Consider the following 19812-nt stretch of genomic DNA (forward strand, 5'->3'; position numbering starts at 1 on the left):
TCTCAAATATATCAGAACTAAAACACAAAAAATAGCAAACAACTTACGTTATGTCCAAGGACTAAATTGGGGACTAAATCCTCATATTCAAAAAATATTGTTCAATACAGTAATAATAAAAATAGTCTTATATGGTGCAGAAATTTGGGCGCAGCCTATGACTGTTCGGAAACAAAAACAACTGCAAGCCATACAACGTCCATTCCTTCTCCGGATCACAAAATGTTATAAAACAACATCAAATGCTGCCCTATGTGTACTTTCAGGAATAGCATCTCTTCATACTTTAGCACAAACTGAACATGCAAAAGCCACAGTTCTCAAATTAAAAAAATCCTGCATATTACATGACGAAATATTTAATCCAAACAATTTTGAAATTTCAGTCAATCCCTACAGAAGACATCCTGCCTCTAATCCTAAAATATATAGCACAGTAAAACCTCCAACCAATCATATATCTCCAGCAATAATATATACAGGTGGATCGAAAATGAACTTAGGAGTTGGCTGTGCATGTATAATACAAATTGATCAAACCCAGAAAATAACTCTCCAAAATCGTCTCTGAAGGAAAATAGTATCTTCCAAGCAGAATTACACGCAATTCGAATGGCAATAGAATACTCTATCGATAACAATTTACAAAAAATCAATATTTTCTCGGATAGTCAATCAGCAATACTAGCTCTACAAAATCTCAAACACACATCTGAAATAATTCAAGATATTTTTAACAAAATTATCCAATATCCTCAAATATCACCAAACATTTATTGGATAAAGGCTCACGTCGGAGTTCTTGGTAACGAAGAAGCCGATTCAGCAGCCAAATCAGCTACTACCAACAATAATATCCCTTCAAGAAAAATCTCCTAGCCGAAATCATACCTCAAGAAATATCTACATAAAATCAGCCTCCAAATGTGGGAAGAAGAATGGACAACAATAAATACAGGAAGACAATTAAATCAAATAGCACCTCATGTAAATGATACATGTACAATGGTCAATGGTTATATAAACCACTTTTTAACTGGACATGGGCCATTTCCCACATACTTCTTCAGATTCAACATCTCTAACTCTGAGCAATGTGTACGTGGAAATAAAGGTGAACCAATCCATTATATTACTCAATGTCCCTTAACAAAGTCAACTCATATTAAATTGCGTAATTCAAATATCAATGCCTTCCTTCGTTTTGCAATTACCAACAAACATTTAAAAAGTAAAATAGAAAATACAATCAAATATCTATCTTCAATAGGCAAAAATTTATGTGAGCACTAATGTAATTAATGTCAAAATTCATTTTTGAAGCTGCAATTTATCTAAAACTTTTATTATCTAATTATCTTAAAAACAAACCCTTGCAATAATAATGATATAGTAAAAAAGGGAAAAAGAAGAGGAAGAAGATACAGATTCATATAATAAACTTTATCTCAAGGAATGTTGAATCAAATGTGAAATGTTGCGTATTTCAGGCATCGCGGCTCATTGAAACAATCACAATGGTTGCTTCCAGAACGTTGACACCTGAAGCAAACTATTGGGTGTTGACCCGGCAAGAATTTCCAAATTCACGCGTGTAGACGAAAACTTGGGAATAGATCCAACATCTAGGAAACATTTGGGCGTGGACACAACATCGGCTAAAGATTCGCTGCTTTCGTTTTTTATGATTTGTCAACTTCCAATTTTCCTTTAGTAACGTCCTTTCCCTTTATAAAAGTAAAGTTGTTCGTCAGTTCGAGAGTCAGTTGTTAGTCAGTTCGACTTGCAATTTTTTTCAATACCGTCCTTTCCCATTATAGAAGTAAAGTTCTTAGTCACTTTGAGAGCTGGGTTTTATATTTTCCTTGCCGGCAGGGATCATTGTGGCAGGATTCGTGAGTTTTCCAATTTTTCATCCGATATATTTTCCTTCGTTTCCTTCAGGAGACAATTCAGGATTATTTTCCTTTGCAATTTGGGCACTGCGTACAGCATTCCTTTTGAAAAAAAAAATACCCGAAATGTTCAGTCCTTAAGTCAAATAAATGTGTTTTATTTACTTGTTTCGATGAATTACATTTGCCTATAAAAAGTTTCAGCCTCCACTTTTTATCATTGATGCTTCTTTTAATCGAGTCAGTAATAATTTAATATCAGATTTTTTCTAATTTGTATAGTAATAATGGTAACAATCGAATATGCAATGGTAATAATCGAAGACAAGCAAGCACGTGAAAAACGTAAGGTGAGAAAGTCTCCTGAAAGGGACCTTGCTTCCGAATCAATGTGATGTGATTATATCACGAGAATTACTGTCAAAAAATACCCAACTAGAGACAATCGCTATAGTAATAGACCTTACGCATTTGGAGACGCGGGGACTCAGAAGTTTTATTGTCATTTTATTTTTCACAAATGCTGGCCGTGACAAAGACAAAACAATGCTTTAATGAATATTCTACTTAAAACAAGAAAGAAAGAAATTATGTATCTTCAATTCATGGCCAATGTGGTAAATTTTAATGCATTTCCTGGAAACACCCTTATGAAAAATGGGCTAGGTCTTGTTTCTATGGCAACAGCCAGCGGTGGACATTCTGTCATGGAGTGTCCTTGTTATTAGAAAGAAAATACTCTCCACTGCCGGTATGCTAAAATCTTAGCAATTATTTTGCATTCAAGAGAATGAGTTGTTAAAGCTTTGTGCTTACTAGAAGGGTAGTAGTACCTTTATAAGTAATTTAGGCAATTGAGAACTATATACGCTTTTGCTTCTATGGCTACAGATATAGGTAGACATTCTGTCCTTGTGACAGATAGACAATATTCTGTACTTCCAGTATGCTGAACGTTTACCAAATCAAAAACATTTTGCAAACAGGAGAAATGAGCTGTTAAAGCTGCTTTCCCTACCAGAAAGGTAGTATTGCAGCAGGCAACTCAGGCAATGCCTAGGGTCAGAAGTTCAGAACGGTGGCAAAAAATCGAGAACTATAAAAATTAAGCAACTATCAAACCCAGAAATCGGCAGATTTTTACTGAAACTTCTATCGATTTTGAAGGATTCAGGAAAAATCCTTCTTCTAGAAACAAACAAAAAAGAATATTGAGCTGAAGAATATCCAAAAGCCAAGTAAACACTCGAAATGAATTGAACAAACATAGAGCCATCTACTGCACAAAATAGACATCTTATGAAAATTCATGCACTAAGATATTAAAATTTTCGAGGCTTTAGGAAACTCACTATATTGAAATTAATTTTATTACCTTATTCTTTTTGTAGTCACTATAACTAATTAGAGGTAGCTGTATTCTCTTAAAAATGGTATGCATTACTAGTCTCTGCAGTTAAACAAAAGGACGAATAGCGTTGATTATTTTTCAGCAATTTATTTCATTTTATCTCACTTTTAATGCTGTAGGGCAGCGGTGCTCAACCTTTTGACTAATGCGTACCATCTATACAGAAATTGAAAACTTTAGTACTACCACTACATTTTACAATGATTATTTTTTAATTTCTCAATAGAAATATTTTTTTAAATATTTCTATTGAGATTAATATTCTATTAGATTTTTTTAAATATTTCTATTTATTTTAAATATTTTTTTAATATTTTTCTCCATTTACACAACCTATTCGCTATTTGTATTAAATATGCACACATAAAAAAGATTAGATTAAACATTGGTTACCATTTTGATTATCAAAATTTGAGTTATAATACTTTAATTGTAAAATTCAATGTGAAATCTGGGTCTGTTTATGACAGATCAGTTTCATTATGTATGTTCTAATTTCATTTAGTTTTAACTGTAAATTAGGATCCACTTAATGTTTTATCTGTATTTATTTTTCAAATATAACATGGAAGAAAATCCTTGTTAACACAAATAGGTTGTGCAAAAATGTAACGAAAATGTAATAGCTCTATTTGAAATGTCTTTAAATTATTTTTTTTCGGTTCAATCAAAAGTTAACAAGTGTGTTATTTTTGAAATTTTCAGTTAGATTTCGATCACAGGAAATATCTCTCAAGTGTTCTTTTTCTTCACGAGATAAGATATCAGCTACATGTGTACAAAATGTATTTCTAATAAAATTTTCTTTTCCATAATCCTCGGGAAAATACATGTTAAAATTATTTATCAGTGCAAAACAATGGTTTTTAATGTCGGATGTTAATTCTTCTTTTATTTTCATATTTTGTTTTTGGTTAAAGAATTTTCTAAAAGTGGTAAAAAGCTTAAAGTATTATTATCCAATTCTTTGATTATTTAGCTCAATATTTTTATTATTGAATTTATTTTTTCTCTAATGGTAAACAAATTAACACTTTGTCCTTGTAATCCGAAATTTAATTCATTTAACTTTCCAAAAATATTAGCTAAATTTGCTAAATGTGCCAACCATAATTCACTAAATTAAACACTTTTGCAAATTTTTAATCACAGAGGAAAATTTGAATTTGTGATCGAAGTTCAAAAAGACGACTTAAAACTTTGTCTCTGGTACCAACTTACTTCGGAATGTAACAAAAGCGTTTCATGTTTACTGACCATCTCCTGACACAAAATAATAAATATACTTAAATTTAAAGCTCGGCTTTTAATAGATTTAACCATTTTCACAGCTTGATTCAAAACGATTTTCAGGTTTTCGGGATTGTTTTGACAACTAAAGCTTCACATGAATGGAGCAGTGAGTAAATTTAGTTTCAGGTGCGAGGGTCTTTAATTGAAATAACATCGAAATGTTTTCTCGTTAAAACCCGAACTCCATCACTGCATACTGCACTCATTCCAAGTAATATCATTCTCAGACATAAAATTGCCAATTACTTTGACATTTTATTTGCAGTTGCGGTATCATGAATAGATTTACAAAATAAATACTCATTGGCAATCTTTTTCGAAACGTATGTGAGTTTTTAATAATTGAACAAAGTTCGTTTTATCAGTACTTTCATCCAATTGCAATGAGAAATACTCACACTGTGTTTCATTTTTTGAATAAGTGTTTCTTTTATGAAATCTGACATTTCATGAATTCGTTGACTTGGTATATTATTTGACAATGGAATAGGATAAAGTTCAGTAGCCCCGCTTTATTTGAATAATGGTAAACCGATATCTTTAGCTGCTGGTAATATAAGGTTTTCTAAATAGTGGGAGCCTCTCCAGTCTTGTCAATTACCCAAGACTTATATCAGCTAACTATCTTGCAAAGCCTTTTCACTTTCACAAACCTTTCATTACTTGTTTACTGTTTTTAAACTCGATAATTTCTTCTTAAAATATCCTTCAGATTTATTCTTTGATTAGATTTGAGATGCTTAGATTCAAGATGTCTTTTAAGAAACGATGGTTTCATACTTTGATTGAATAACAGTTCACGGCAAACAACTCGTATAAAACGATTCTAATTTAAAATGATTCAATATGAACCCAGAAATGGTAGCGGCATGAAGTGTAGACATGCTAATAAATTGATCAAGTGTAAAAAATTAATAATAATAAGCTATTATCTTTTTATAGGAGCTTATTGTTATTTCCTGTTAAATACAAGATCTATTTCTATTACTCCTTTTGAAAACATCATTTATGACAAATTTAGTTATTTCTTTGGCTCGAAGAATATTTGTGAAAATAAAAATATATTATTTCGCTAAGTTTATGAGCGGCTATTGACCTTGAACAAAGCTCAGGCCACATAAATTTACGAGTAATAGAGAAAAAACTTTAACAGGATATCAGGAGTATTTTTGAATTTAATAGTTAAAAATACTTTGTTTCTTTGTGTCAACCTATTTTTCTCTTGAGTACTACCTGTTGAGAATCGGTGCTCCAGGACAGCGGTCGCCAGCCGGTGGTCCGCGAAAACGTTTTGATGGTCCGTAGAAAAATTGGGACATTATTTATATTTTTATGAAGATTCAGTTTAAGAAAATGACGAGTGACAAAACCTATCATGGAATATGTGTTATACCTTTTTTTTTTTTTTTTTTTTTTTTTTAAATTTTAGCTACTACTTTTAGCGAAATTCCTTCTGAATTTAGCGATATTACCAGCATATTAATTACTTATATTACCAGCAGCTACTTTTGCAGATGTATCTAGCGACATTTGAAAGTGAGAGTTGGCATCCATGGATATGCTGCTATTATCAATAATAACGCGAACTGGAATTCTCTTTCCTTTTGAATTACAGACATATGCTATTGTAGTCGTTAACACACAATTTTTCTCCGTATCAGTAGGCAACTTAATGGATTTTTATGAGAACCATCTGCATTCTTGTTTGTAATTGCATCACTGGAAGTTTCCGTTTTTGTTTTGGATAACTGTTGATCGATGCATTGCTGAATAAACGATGATTATTATGTTTATAATAAATAAAAACTGGCGGCATAACACTTTCAGTTTATTGATATTGCTTTGCGTTTGCGGTTTGTACTTGCTTTTCGTAAAGTTCCTTTTCAGTGATATGAAAATGTGAAGCTTCCTGTAAAAGAAGGTACGATTTTTGTACTTTTCATATATAATTTTTCAGGGTGAACGAAATATGTGTATCAGTGAGATGTTAATATTGTTTTAATTGTTACTCATAATCAGGGGAGTAGCCTGCATTTCCATACAGGAATGCTGTTGAACACCAAATGTTTCGAAAATTATATTAACTAATGAAAATTATAATTACATGTATTGGAAAGCTGATTATTGTTTCTGCGTATTAATGTGTTGTTTTTAAGGTCTGATTTAAGGTTTTTTAATTCATATTAGTGATCCGCCAAATATAAAATTATATATGTAGTGGTCCGTGAAGTTGTAAGGTTTGACGACCGCTGCTCTAAGAAGTCGGCAGATTACTTGTATTTGATCTATAATGCCCTACTCCTAATATGAAATAAATGCTGCTAAATTAAGTTACGTTATTGGATTAAAAATCTTAGCTTGCGTAGGTATCATACATTTTTATGGGAAGAGTGTCAGGAAAATGATAAGAACTATATATGCAAACTCGAACCGATGTCTATCATTGCATTTCTTTTAAATGGTTTTGAATTTCAAGATTTCAGTATATATATATATATATATAATTTGCTTCTGTAAAATATATATATATATATATTTTACAGAAGCAAATATATATATATATATATATATATATATATATATATATATATATATATTTATATATATATATTTTACAGAAGCAAATTAGTTTACATATAGTCATTTCTTGAATACCACGTGTTCAGATAACAGTTAGGTAGCGCCTTAAGTGTAATAAAATAAAAAACAGATAATATTTTTGTATTGGTTTTAATAAATGTTGCATGTTGAAGATACATAAGTTGAGGAAAGTTTTGCGTAAATTGCAGTACAGAATGGTAGAGTACTCTTGCATTTAGAGTGAGAAACTGATTCTCCTAAGCAGATCAATTAAAGGAAGCGAAACAAATTGGCTTTGATTTGCTTTGATAATTAATATTCAGATTGAAATTCAAATCATATAACTATAGCGCCAATAAGACTACTTTAATTCAATTGGATATTTACGGTTGTTTTCAAAAGAGAATATTCTTCTGACTTTAATTTCGAGAGATTTCCATAATATTTTTAAATTCCCCCCAAAACTATATGTAACGCATAAATACAATTTTATAAACAAATTCTACCTTTTCTAGGAAAAACTTTATTTTTTAATCTTTTGAATCTTTAGCATATCAAATGCTTTCAGTCAAAAGAATTCTTATACAGTCAAAGGAATTCTTATACATTCAATGATGCATACATATGAGAATTTGGCAAAATATTAATATTCATACGTGGAACAGAAGAATGCCGATATGAAAAGCATTTTATGATGACTTAAATACAGCTTGATTTTATGATGATTTAAATACATTTTAATACTTTTCTTTTACATGCTATGCTTTTCTGATATGCATTTGTCGTTAATAACATTTTTCAGGCATAGAAAATTATAATTTTTTATTATAAATTTTTAAAAGTATGATACATACTCTTTTTTACATTAAACAGTGCAATTATTTTAAAAATTACAGCGAAAGCTACTAAGACATCTATAACTAATATTAATCATTAGAAACCTTTTGAGAATTCTGAAAACTGTCTTGCAAGCATTTAGTAAAAACTTCGAAATTGGTAACAAAGAGTTTTGCATGATGTATATTAAGAAGTGTTTTTCTTAATGTGTTAATAGAAAGTGTAAACTCAAAAAATATATTTAAGGAAAAAAAACTTTTTCATCATTCATCTTCCTAAATAGTTTCTCAAGAATTTTAACAAGAGTATACTTTCTTCAAAAGATTTATCGTCAACAATAACATGAAAAATATCTTAACACATTTCGTAATAGTTAAGATTAATAAATTTCAATGAATCTCAACTACATGTATCCTGTTTTGCAAGAATAGGATTCCTCTCTTGTTTCTGACTTTTTTTTTCATTTCATTTCAATCATTACATTTCTAAATATCAACTAAGAAATTATTTCTGTCTTTTCTTTTAAGAGAATTTTTTGGGAAACTATTAGATTAGATAGATTATTATTATTATTATTAGATTAGATGGGTTATTATTATCATTAGATTAGATAGATAATTTATTGGCAAATTATCAGATTATTTAGATTTAAAACTTATTTGCATTAACATTAAATTGCGCTCGCTAATTAATTTTATTATGTGGAAATAAAAGTGATTCTTACAGTCAAATGCGTTTCTTACAAGCATTTCTCATTTTATTATTATTATTATTTTATTCAGCGGTTTGCTTTAAGTAAAAATTAGAGTATTCGAAATCTGCGATTTCATTTTATCATACAACAGAACATGCTTAAATATTATGTATTTTATTTCAACGGCAATTTAGACTCTTATTTACTTGATAAAAGAAATGCTGTTACACTTCGACACTCTTGTGCATAAAATCTTCTTTTATATTGCAAATTAACCAAATTTTATTCTCTTAAACTATATAATTTCGCAAACATTTTAGGTTTCATATTAAGCCAAAATCAAATGAAATATAGAGAAAATTTCGCATTTTGGATGACTGCATGAAATGAGACGGAACTTAACAAATGCCCATATAAGATGTTTCTGAACGAATAATTTTTAGGTTTTATAGAAATCAGTGACCAACTATATGAAATATTGCGGGCTTAACAGATGATATGAGCTTCAACAGGTCACTTGATCACGTTATCGTCAGGCCGTAATATCAACAAGTTATAATTGAACATTTTCTCTATTATAATGTAAATAGCAACCATTTTTTTTTCAAATATAATGCGTGAAAAATATTTTCTTTAAAGGCAATCTAGTTTTATTTTATTATAAGCAGATAATTAGGAAAATGAAAATTTAAATACTTAAAAATAAAAACGTATATTATTACATCGAAAAATGTATTTTGTAATACATTATTACATCGAAAAATGTATTTTGCATGCATTGCATTTACATTTAATTAATCGCTACTGCAGTTAAGAATAAATTTTATAGTAGTTTTTAATCACAAAGTTTAACTAACGAATGAATGTTGATTTTTGCCTTATATGAAAATAGGAATATTTATATACCCGAATTATCTTACGAAATTAATTTAAAACTATCAAAACATGTGTTCGAATAAATTATAAAATTATTCAAAATCGATAGCGCTATTCAAGACATATTCAAGGTAAAATGTTTCAGTTAACATTTTGAAAATTGTCTTTACGATTAAAGTGAATGATTCTGTTTATTGAATGAAATTATTTAAAAGTTTAAAGTATAACTATTTTATGAGAAAATATGTTTTTATATTATCACGTGTTTCCATTCCTCCAGTATTTTAAAACTTTTGATAAATTTTGCAGATATTACATTTACGTTTTCCACCGTTAAATTTCCAATATGATGATTTAGGAGATTTAGTATTTTGAGAAGTATCCTCACCATTTCCTCAAATTCTCTCCTAAAGAAATTGAAGAATTTAAAAGAGTAGAAGATGAAATATTTTTCACCTAGCAGTTAATATTGGAACGCATTTTTCACCTGCAAAGTATTAAAAAACTCCACTCTCAGGTCAGGGTAACATTTTTTTAAAAATTCCTGTCTCACGTCAAAGCATGTAATTGCAGTTTAATGTAATGTGCTTATTACTATTAATGTAAACTGTATTCCATCATACATTTTTCAAAACAGTAACATCTGGCATAAAGAGAAATATGCAGTGCAATCGAAATAAGATATAAACTTAACGAATTTCTCATTCGAAGAATTTATTATATAAGAAACAAAAAAATCTTTGGAAATTTATTACGTGAAGCAATTGCACCTCATATTTCAGCATTATTTTTTATATAACATGTTCAGTTACATAAAAATTAATTTGTAAGCTTTGTTTTAATTTTACTTAAATTTTAAGTCATACTTCTTTCATTATAATGTTTACTTTCCATTACTTCATACTCAAAGACAAGCATGCGTGTTCTCTAGCAATAGAATGTATTAGAGTCTAATACATTCTATTGCAATTAAATTTCAAGGTTTAGAGGTGATTCGCATATGTAACATACGCATCGCATCACTTATGTAACATATATATCGCATATGTAACGCCCTTATGTCATAACTACGTATCGCATAACATAATATGCTCTGACTTGCCATAAAACAATTAAAATAAAGTGCCTGATTGTTTGATGAACTTTATCATAATTTAATGCTATCCAACTAAGCATAATCATGCGTTAGAAGGCGAAATTTTAGATGTAAGTCCCAAATGAAATCAGCCCTACCAATGGTTGAGCAGCTGTCAGCAGCTCAGATTTCGACATCTATTAAGGCGTTTGCCACTGATACTCCATCATAAGCAGTGCCATCTTACATAGTGCTGTTCTCGCTCAAGGTGGACAGTGTCCGATTAGAGAGATGTGATCTTCAGTGACGAACCAAGCTTTTGCTGATGACCGCCGCATATGCATCAGTAGACGGATGCTGATGACCGCCGCATATGCATCAGTAGACGGAGAGGTGAGCAGTCCAACGTAGCATTTGTTACGGAGCGGCACATAATCAGAACACGGAGTGTGGCAGTCTGGAGAGCGATCAGCTAAGACAGCCGTTCACCATTAGTTGTGCTGGGAAGTACTCTGAATACTCGCAGGTACGCTGATATTTGTTCTGTTTCTCGGCAGGACAACGCTCGGCCAACTACCGCACGACTCTTCCAACAATGTCTTCGACATGTTAGTATCCTCGACTAAACCTGCTAGGTCTTCAAATCTATCGTCTATCGAACATGTTAGGCAGGCAAATTCAGCCATGTACAAATACGCCCCAAATCGCTGGCTAGTTGCTCCATTTGTGGTGCAGTGTACCGCAGAGGGACATTCACAACTTAATAGACACCCTAACTTAACCAAGTATCAGCTTGTATAGCTTCCAGAGGCGACTTTATCATCTACTGATTTTCACATTCTTTGCATTGCTACTCGTAGATAAAACACTTCTTTTACCAATTTTTGATCATTTCTTTGGCTACCCGAACACTATACTAATGCTGAGTTTCGTAGTTGTGGCTTAATTCTTTCTAGGTGTATATTTTTTTTACAAGAAAGTGTACACATATATATATATATTAATTATGCTTTTGTGTAATATTTTAATGACAAAATCTGTGCTGAGTTACTTTATTCAAATTTGAAATTTCAGTTCACAATTTTTTTTCTGATAACATTTTAGCAATAATTAAATTTATGTATTAAGTCACATGAATGTAAAATAAGCACGTTCAGTTTTTATTATTTCAATAAACATACTATTTCGAAGATAAAAAACATCAAAATATTATCAGTAAATATCCAGATAACGCAATTCACAGAAATTTTAAGCAGGTTGTAATAATCATTTAAGAAGTCGTATGCGTTTAAGAACCGTAAGTAGGTTTAAAGATTTTCAGCCTCACATGTAAATACTGCATTTCTCACAATGCATTTTTCTAGCGGATTTAAAATGTCATGGAGCTATGCGGGATCTCTTTAGTAAATACGTGGTACATCCACAAAAAGTGTTCAACCAAACTTTATAAAATTTTAAAATTTAGAGAAAAAGTTATGAATAATCTATTAAAGAGTGTTGAGAAACCCCCTAGCAAAGAATTAATAGTAAGTAGGAGGGAAAAACATTTTTTAAGTTCACGCCGAAGATCCGCGAGGAAGATGGGAAAAAGATGTAAGAGTTACAACCGCTTAACAAACTTAAAAGGTACACAGTAAGCCACAAACAAAATAAAAATGTAATGACCTTTTGTAGCAGTTGTCAAGATAAACCGGCACTTTGTTTAAAATGTTTTACAAAAGTGCATCGGTAACATAAGTAGTTATAGTTTGTTATATTTAATGCAGTGATTAAATTATAAGTTATGTATTTTGTGTTAAATGTTTGATTATAAGGTAGAAATGTTAACGTATAATGTTAAATCATTTAAATTACATTTTGTAATACGTATTTTTTTAATATGCAAACGTGGCCCATCGGTGATGCATGCCGCCCCACGGAACAATCTAGCATGGGCCACCGGTGGGTCAGGCCGCCCCATGAAACAGACACGCATGGGCCACCGGTGGGTCATGCCTGCGTCAACGTGTTAAGGAAAGAAACCAGATTATTAAGGAGACTATTGTGTAAGTCCTTCCCATAAATTTGCGCAATGAAATCAAACAGTAAAGGCGTGGGATGCTGAACCACATATTATTTTCTCTATGACTATGCTTTCGTACTTACAGTTGTCGCTACTGAAGAAGCAGTGAAGAAATGTAAATTTATGAAGCATGACCAGCAATCTTACAGCTTAGATTTAGCATCAAATGTTATTTTCTATTTTTCAAAGTGAAATCTGACCTTCGTAGTAAGAGGTTTATTCATTATGATGGTGTGAAATGGGCAGTTATGGAACATTTTGAGAACAAACCTTTAGATTACTTTTCAGGTGTATACAGTTTGCTCATTAAACAATGCGAAAAATACAAGGAAATCACAATGAAAAATAAGCTATTAAAACTTTCTCTACTTCTTTCGGAACATCAAACCGGACATTTCTTTTATCTATTTCCACGTACTTAGCCAAATTTTTGCCGGAAAATAAGCATTTTAAATGCGACAAAAATTTTGAATTCTTTACAGAGTTTTCTTTCAAATGACACAGCTCTCTTACATCATCTAGTAAGAAACCCAAACATTAATAAAGCATATGTGCTCAGATTTTAAGGTGTGAATGTAGAGAAAGATACTTTTTGGTCGTCTTTTACTCTCACAACATGTCTATCGGTTTCGGAAAACCAACTATTCCATGATAAACACCGTCATCCTCTGTTAAATCGTTTACCGATAGCAATTAATTCAATCCATCATCTAACTATTGCTTACGTCACACAAAATACTCTTATTTTATTCAAAAAATAAGAATGAACGGAACAAAAAAAGCAAATATCGTCAATTTAATTTACTCTTGTGCGAACGATTTTCCATAAAATGTTAAGTTCTACCCTTCGATACACAGAATTGTTATAGCTCACTCTATGATTGATCGATTCTGTCTGAAGTAATAAATTACATTTTTGGAAGGGCGTCCTAAGCAGATTTCGATTTTCCTTCGATCGTATAGGTTTAAATACATCGTTAAAGAAGAAAACAACAAGAATATAAAATTACTACTGGATATTAGTCTTTCTTTTAAAGACCGCTTAACTAATAATTAAGTCTACAAAATTACTAGTTTAATATCACTATTTCCGTAAAGCAAAATTTATAATTCAATTTAAAATTAATTTAAGTTTTAAGTTTAAATTAATTTAAGTTTTAAATTAAAACTCTTTAAAAATTAATTTTATGTCGTGTAGTAATTTTGCATCTCCTCATGTATAAAACTCATTAATATAAACGATTTTCCACAGAAACAGTCTTAAATGCATTATTTAATTTTTGAAATCTATTTTATATAAATCATGGAAGCTAATTTTAAATAAAATTATTTTTGCTCGCTATAAACTTTTAGTCCAGCATTTCAAAGTAAAATTGATAGTTGAAAATTATTTTTTAAAGTGTAAATCCTCAAAATCATTAAATTTTATGATATACGAGTACAATGAAAACAGAAAACTAAAACCTATTCTTAAACATGACATTTACTGTCATTGCTATAGTTCCCAAAACAAATGGCAATAAGCTTCAAACAAATCTTGACATTGTTTATAGACAGAGATTAAAATTTTAATAAAAAGAAACCTTTTCGTAACCCTAAAGATGAACGTTATTTTTAAGGTTAATTTAAAATTTGTGGAATAATTAAACTTCTTTTTTGGTTTAGGTATTATATAATTTGAATTAAAACCCATTAATCATGACATAAATTTCACATTATGCAAATATGACTATTTTGATGAATTGTGTTTGGGAATACTCATAACACACCAACAAGAAATGTTAGTATTACACTTAAAATGGTTTTTTAAAGTTTGATAGTATAATCATATTCCAAATATAATTAATTTAACTAATTTAACATGAATATGCACATCTGAAAATTTATCAAAATAAATTACTTAAAATAGATGGTTTATACACTTTATGTTCTTTAAATTAATTAAACTTTAATAAATTTTAATTAATTTAAAGAACATAAAGTGCCATTTTCCATTTCTTTGTACGAAGTAAAGAAAGAAGTAACCGCGAAAAATTTCGGTTATCGTATTTAAAAAAAGTACCTATTTTGACCGCACTTGAAACCATTTTAGCGGTAGTTTTTCGTGGCATCTTTATGAAAGGACAGAAAGAATAACATAAATAAATAATAAAGAATTTTTTTTTTCAAAACGGATTGTAAAATGGATTTAAAACGGATTATGATTTGATATTTTTTTTTACATTTTTTCGTGATATCTGTACGTTCGTACGTATGTATGTAGCTCGCATCAAAAACGAATAGCCTCAGAACGTTGAAATTGTGTATATGGGACGGACTGCTATAACATTGTGCACTTTCCTTTTTGGTTGTAATCGTCCGCACCAAAAAGTGTATATATGTTTATATAAATATGTAAGAAAAAAATTATATGAATCAGAATTATAATATAACTAAAAACAATAATTCTTCCTCTCTATTCTAAAATCGTAATAACTTATCTGCATTGCGTCATTCAAATTAATCATGCGATCTTACGTAACCGTTAATACCAGATGCCTCTTGACGACCAATCACCGAATTGCAAACCGAAACTTTTCTCTTCGCGTGCTTCCATCTTTCATAACTACGCCCTTCAGCTTTTGCTCTCTACTGTGCTAAGATGTAATTTCGCTGGCTTGCTTTCTATCCCAACAATATCAAAAATGTAAATCTTCTGTGGAAAGGCACGATTAGAGTGCCAAGTGATTGTGGCCACAAATATCAATTGGAAATAAAAATGGAATTAAAACTGCCTCGACTGCCAAGTTCTTTAAATACTACGCAATCAAAATTCTTCTTCAATATGGGTCTAATCAAGCATCTACAGTGTTCTGCTCCGTCCTTTTCCTTTGTGCTTTTAATACTACTTTAATATATATTCATTCTGTTACCCTGCTCGGTGAGCTCAGTTTTTTTATTCTTAGATGTTGGTTAATTTTGTACTCTGTGCTTTAAAAGTGATTGAATTATGTTCTTCTTACGTTCCAGTTAAGGTTTGCATGCCTTTCGTTAATCTGCATGTAATAGTTATAGAATTATCAACCATTTAAAAATCGTTTATGTGCTACTAAACCTAAAGAAGCCAGTCATTTGTTTAAATTTAAAACTGTTTAGTATAATAGTGAATAAAGCCAGTTTCTGTACGAACTTCAGTGTCTTTTTCCTGAGTGGGACCAAACGTAAATTTTCAGATCTGTGCATCGAAACATCTTTCTACTTGCTTCTGGCCGAATTGCTTGTTTTTGCGTAGAAACTCTAATTTTAATTGTAAAAATTGTTTTTTAACTGTTTTTAAGTTTATTTGGTGTTTTATGTATTTTACAAATTTCGATGAATATATTTTCAGTTTTTATGCATTTTTGACCTGCCACGAAGTGTGAACTGAATTTATTGAATGAGAAATACATCTCTAAGGAAATTCGAAGAAATAAGTTTGAATGAAAAGCAGCAAAAATTTGTATAATTTAACAGGCTGTAGAAATAAGTCATGAGGTGTCCACATCAGATTTTTTCAATCTACTAAATTGGGGTACGTTAATTTTAGAAGCTGATCAAATACATTTCACGTGCAAGTGAATTAAATAAAATAAAATGCTTCAGACATTTTAATAAATAAAGACATTTTTGACTAAAATAGTCCTTTATAAACTAGTTGTAAACCAGAAGATCAGTTTAAGTAAAGCATCATATAACGAAGGGATTCAGATCGTCATCCTTTAGTCAGCTAGACATCTTATAATGTAAAAACTTAAAAATTTAATCTTTATCCTCTATACAGTGAGCTCCAATCAGAATAGTTTTCGTTTGTTATTACAAGATATACTGCAAAATGAAAAAAATATTCTTCAGCAAATATTTTTAAAGTTACGTGACTTAAATCGTTTTTACTCTCTCAAAATAAATAAACAGGTTTCCCATTTTAGGGACAACTAATTAATTCCATCTTTAAAAACAAAATCATAATACACAAATAAGTAAATACACAAAATAATTCAAATTTTAGCAATTTTACAAACCGAAAAATTGAAATCCACGCTTAGATAAGGTGACGAAAAGATTATTTTTTTTTTTGCGCTAGCTTTTACTAGTGTTTGTATCTGGGATCAACAGTCTGAACTAGCAATTACATTTATTTCATAAGAATGGATATCTTCTAACATAGATTACTTATCTAGTTATAAAAAGTTATTTTTCTATTTGACATTTTTTCTCCGAGGGCCCCATACAAAAGTGCATTCCATTCATATATATACTTATGTGCGTGTAAATGATTTAATCTGCAGATAACTTAATGTTGGAAGATAGCTTGAAACTTGCATAGATGAAATGACGGGCACTCAGACAAACGCTCTGTGTGCAACACATAATTTAATCCTAGTCATTCTTGATATATATGTTCAACCACACATCATTAAATTCTTAAGACATTTATTTTTGATTTTCACAACACTAGGGGAGCTATAAAAACCCGAAAAGTTTATATCATATCTGCTGCAAAGCGGCAAGCAAATGGCAGTTAACCGAGAAAAGGGTAAAAAAAAAAAGAGCTAACTACGCGGATTGTGGTGGTGCACAAGCACTTAGCCACTGCGTGCTTTAAACCTCTCTTTGGAGTTTCTCCCATGCAAGCGGCGGTGTATGGAGAATAAACGCTAAGATACGCTACCATTAATCGACGATGGAATGGGGCTGGTTGCAGCTGGCCAGTAATTTAGAAGTTGCTGGCAGAAAATGAGAAAGTCAGATTTCTGTAGAGCTATTTACTGCGATTCAGAGAGAATGAACTACTGGCGTGGAAGTTATAGCAGCGATGGAGGATACATGTTATGCAAATAGAAAGAGTTTGTTAAAATTTGCAGTTGGAATATACAGACAATACAGAAGTAATAAAAATAAATATATTTACAGAATATGTACAAAGTGGTAGTATACGCAAATTCCTTTTCTTGCGTTGCTCGTATTTATGAAGTCTTTCAACTTCATCGTTGAAAAACTTGGAGCACTGAATAGACTAGTAAGCTGGATTAAGAAAACTCGTGAGAGGGCTCTTCAATAGCTGTTAAACTGTGAGATCAAAATTTACCAATTTGGCAAGAGTAATTTGAGTTCCTCACTTTGGCGAAAAAGTTGTGAAACGTTTTAGTAGCTGGGGTATGTATAATGCCAAAACATTTTGTCTGAATTCTAAACAGCGACTGGACAAGAACTTTGGCATTGCAGATCATTGCAGTTGAAATTAATGATGTTAGTGTCACAGTACTGATTCCAGGGGGAACGGGGATGTAGCGAAACTAAAAGCATGAATAAAAAAGGGCTGTTGCCAATTAAGTTAATAATTTTTTTAATAATTTTTCTTCATACTTTGTATCTTACATTCTCTCTTTATATATATATATATAAAGCAACTTAATAAGAGGCAAAAATAAAAAGCAAATTTTTTGAACATGTCCTGCGCTATAGCTGCAGGATTGAAGTCCCCTTTATAAGGATGCAATTATTAATATTGTTAAGGAATCGCCTTGATTTGACCCCAATTTATTTTTAACTTTAGATGCTTCAAGTTTATGTATTATATATGTTTTAAGTTGATAGTTAGTCACGTATCCAAGGTTGTCGCAATCTGGAAAAGTTTCTTTTGAAAATATTTGTATGTAATAAATAAAAAAAATCTGTAAAAGAACTACAGTTTTTAATTCTCTGTATAAGGTATTTCTCCCGCTTCCCTAGCGTGCCTTCGTGGTGTAACGGTAGCACGCTGGGCCGCTATTCTAGAGGTCCGTGGTTCGATTCCCGGCGAAGGCGGTTGCTAATTTTTCATCTTGTCTGCTTCCAGTTAACCTAATGACGGCGCCCGAACTAAAAGGGTTGTGGATGATGATTCTCCGCACCCAGGATTCGGCGACTAAATCCCCTAAAAACCTAGTCGCCCTTTAAAAAGGGGAGTATATAAGGTATTTCTCCCACTTCCCTAGCGTGCCTTCGTGGTGTAACCGGTAGCACGCTGGGCTGGTATTCCAGAGGTCCATGGTTCGATTCCCGGCGAAGGCGGTTGCATATTTTTCATCTCTCTGGCTTCCAATTAATCTAATAACTCTACATAGAAATCTACATAGAAACTAATAACTCTACATAGAAAATCTAATAACTCTACATAGAAAATTCTACATCATAGAAAGTTACCAAGGTATTCAGGGTTAATTCTAGAACAAATTAACATAGATTTAAGCCTAGGATTTAAAATAACCAAAATAAATTTTAATTTAATAAAATCCTCAACTATTTCTTTAGGTTAAGTTGCATAATATTCCGTTATTGTAATTAAATATATTTACTTGATTTCTACAAAAGTTAAGAAATTTTAGAAATATATTTACAGTCTCAAAAAATACTTTATTTACAGAAGAACAAATATTTTCGCTAGCACAAAAACGCTTATTAAGGCATTCAAGCAAAAAGAAAATGACTTTATCATTAAATAATCACATTGACTCTCTTTTGCAAGAATAATTTAATATGCAGAATTTTCAAAATGCGAGTAACATAAATGTTCTCTTTAAAGTAATCGACAATGTTCGACACCCAAAATTTGGAAAATTGTATAAATTCCCGCTTAATTAGATAGATATTAGATAATTAGATAGATATTAGATAATTAGATAGATATGTTCCCTGAAAAATGTTTATCAATATTTGACTTTTATGTTGGTCACTGATATTTATTAAGTTATAAGAAATTAAATGGACTAAAATCTAAGAGATGAAGTAAATTTCTATTAAATATAGCTGTTTGACTACGAGCACTAGCAAATTTTTAAGAAATTTCTATCTCTCCATTTACAAACCTACCTAAAATATTGTATATAAACCTAAACGTTTAGTCCATTTCATTCATAAAATTTCTCAGAATATTTGTTGGAAGTTTCGTAAAATTACTATAGTAATATTTACAGTTTAAGGTTTTGCCGTAACAGAAAAGTTGAAAAAAATCATGTTTTTAAAAATATAGGTTTAATGCAATGCAAACATAGACACAGGGAAAAGAACAGTTTGTCAAATATGAAAAGTAAA

The 19812-nt window shown here is 30.8% G+C and overlaps 1 protein-coding gene, 1 long non-coding RNA gene and 1 other non-coding gene across 4 annotated transcripts in view; 2 read left to right on the forward strand and 1 right to left on the reverse strand.

The window, feature by feature from the left end:
* The window catches only part of LOC118199694 (hemicentin-1-like), a 517385-nt gene that overhangs the window by 77805 nt on the left and 419768 nt on the right, over positions 1–19812 (reverse strand). The gene's annotated exons all lie outside the window — the stretch shown is intronic.
* LOC146996841 (uncharacterized) overlaps positions 15349–19812 on the forward strand; it is a 222646-nt gene continuing 218182 nt past the window's right edge. Inside the window, exon 1 of the long non-coding RNA XR_015041718.1 lies at positions 15349–15643. This is a non-coding gene — a long non-coding RNA (uncharacterized LOC146996841). The remainder of the gene's footprint in view (positions 15644–19812) is intronic.
* TRNAS-GCU (transfer RNA serine (anticodon GCU)) lies at positions 18475–18546 on the forward strand. The gene has a single exon. It is a non-coding gene; the product is annotated as a tRNA-Ser (tRNA).

This window comes from Stegodyphus dumicola, chromosome 6 (genome assembly GCF_044657685.1).
Source record: "Stegodyphus dumicola isolate Sdum_Otavi_A_Nest chromosome 6, ASM4465768v1".
Taxonomy (NCBI): domain Eukaryota; kingdom Metazoa; phylum Arthropoda; class Arachnida; order Araneae; family Eresidae; genus Stegodyphus; species Stegodyphus dumicola.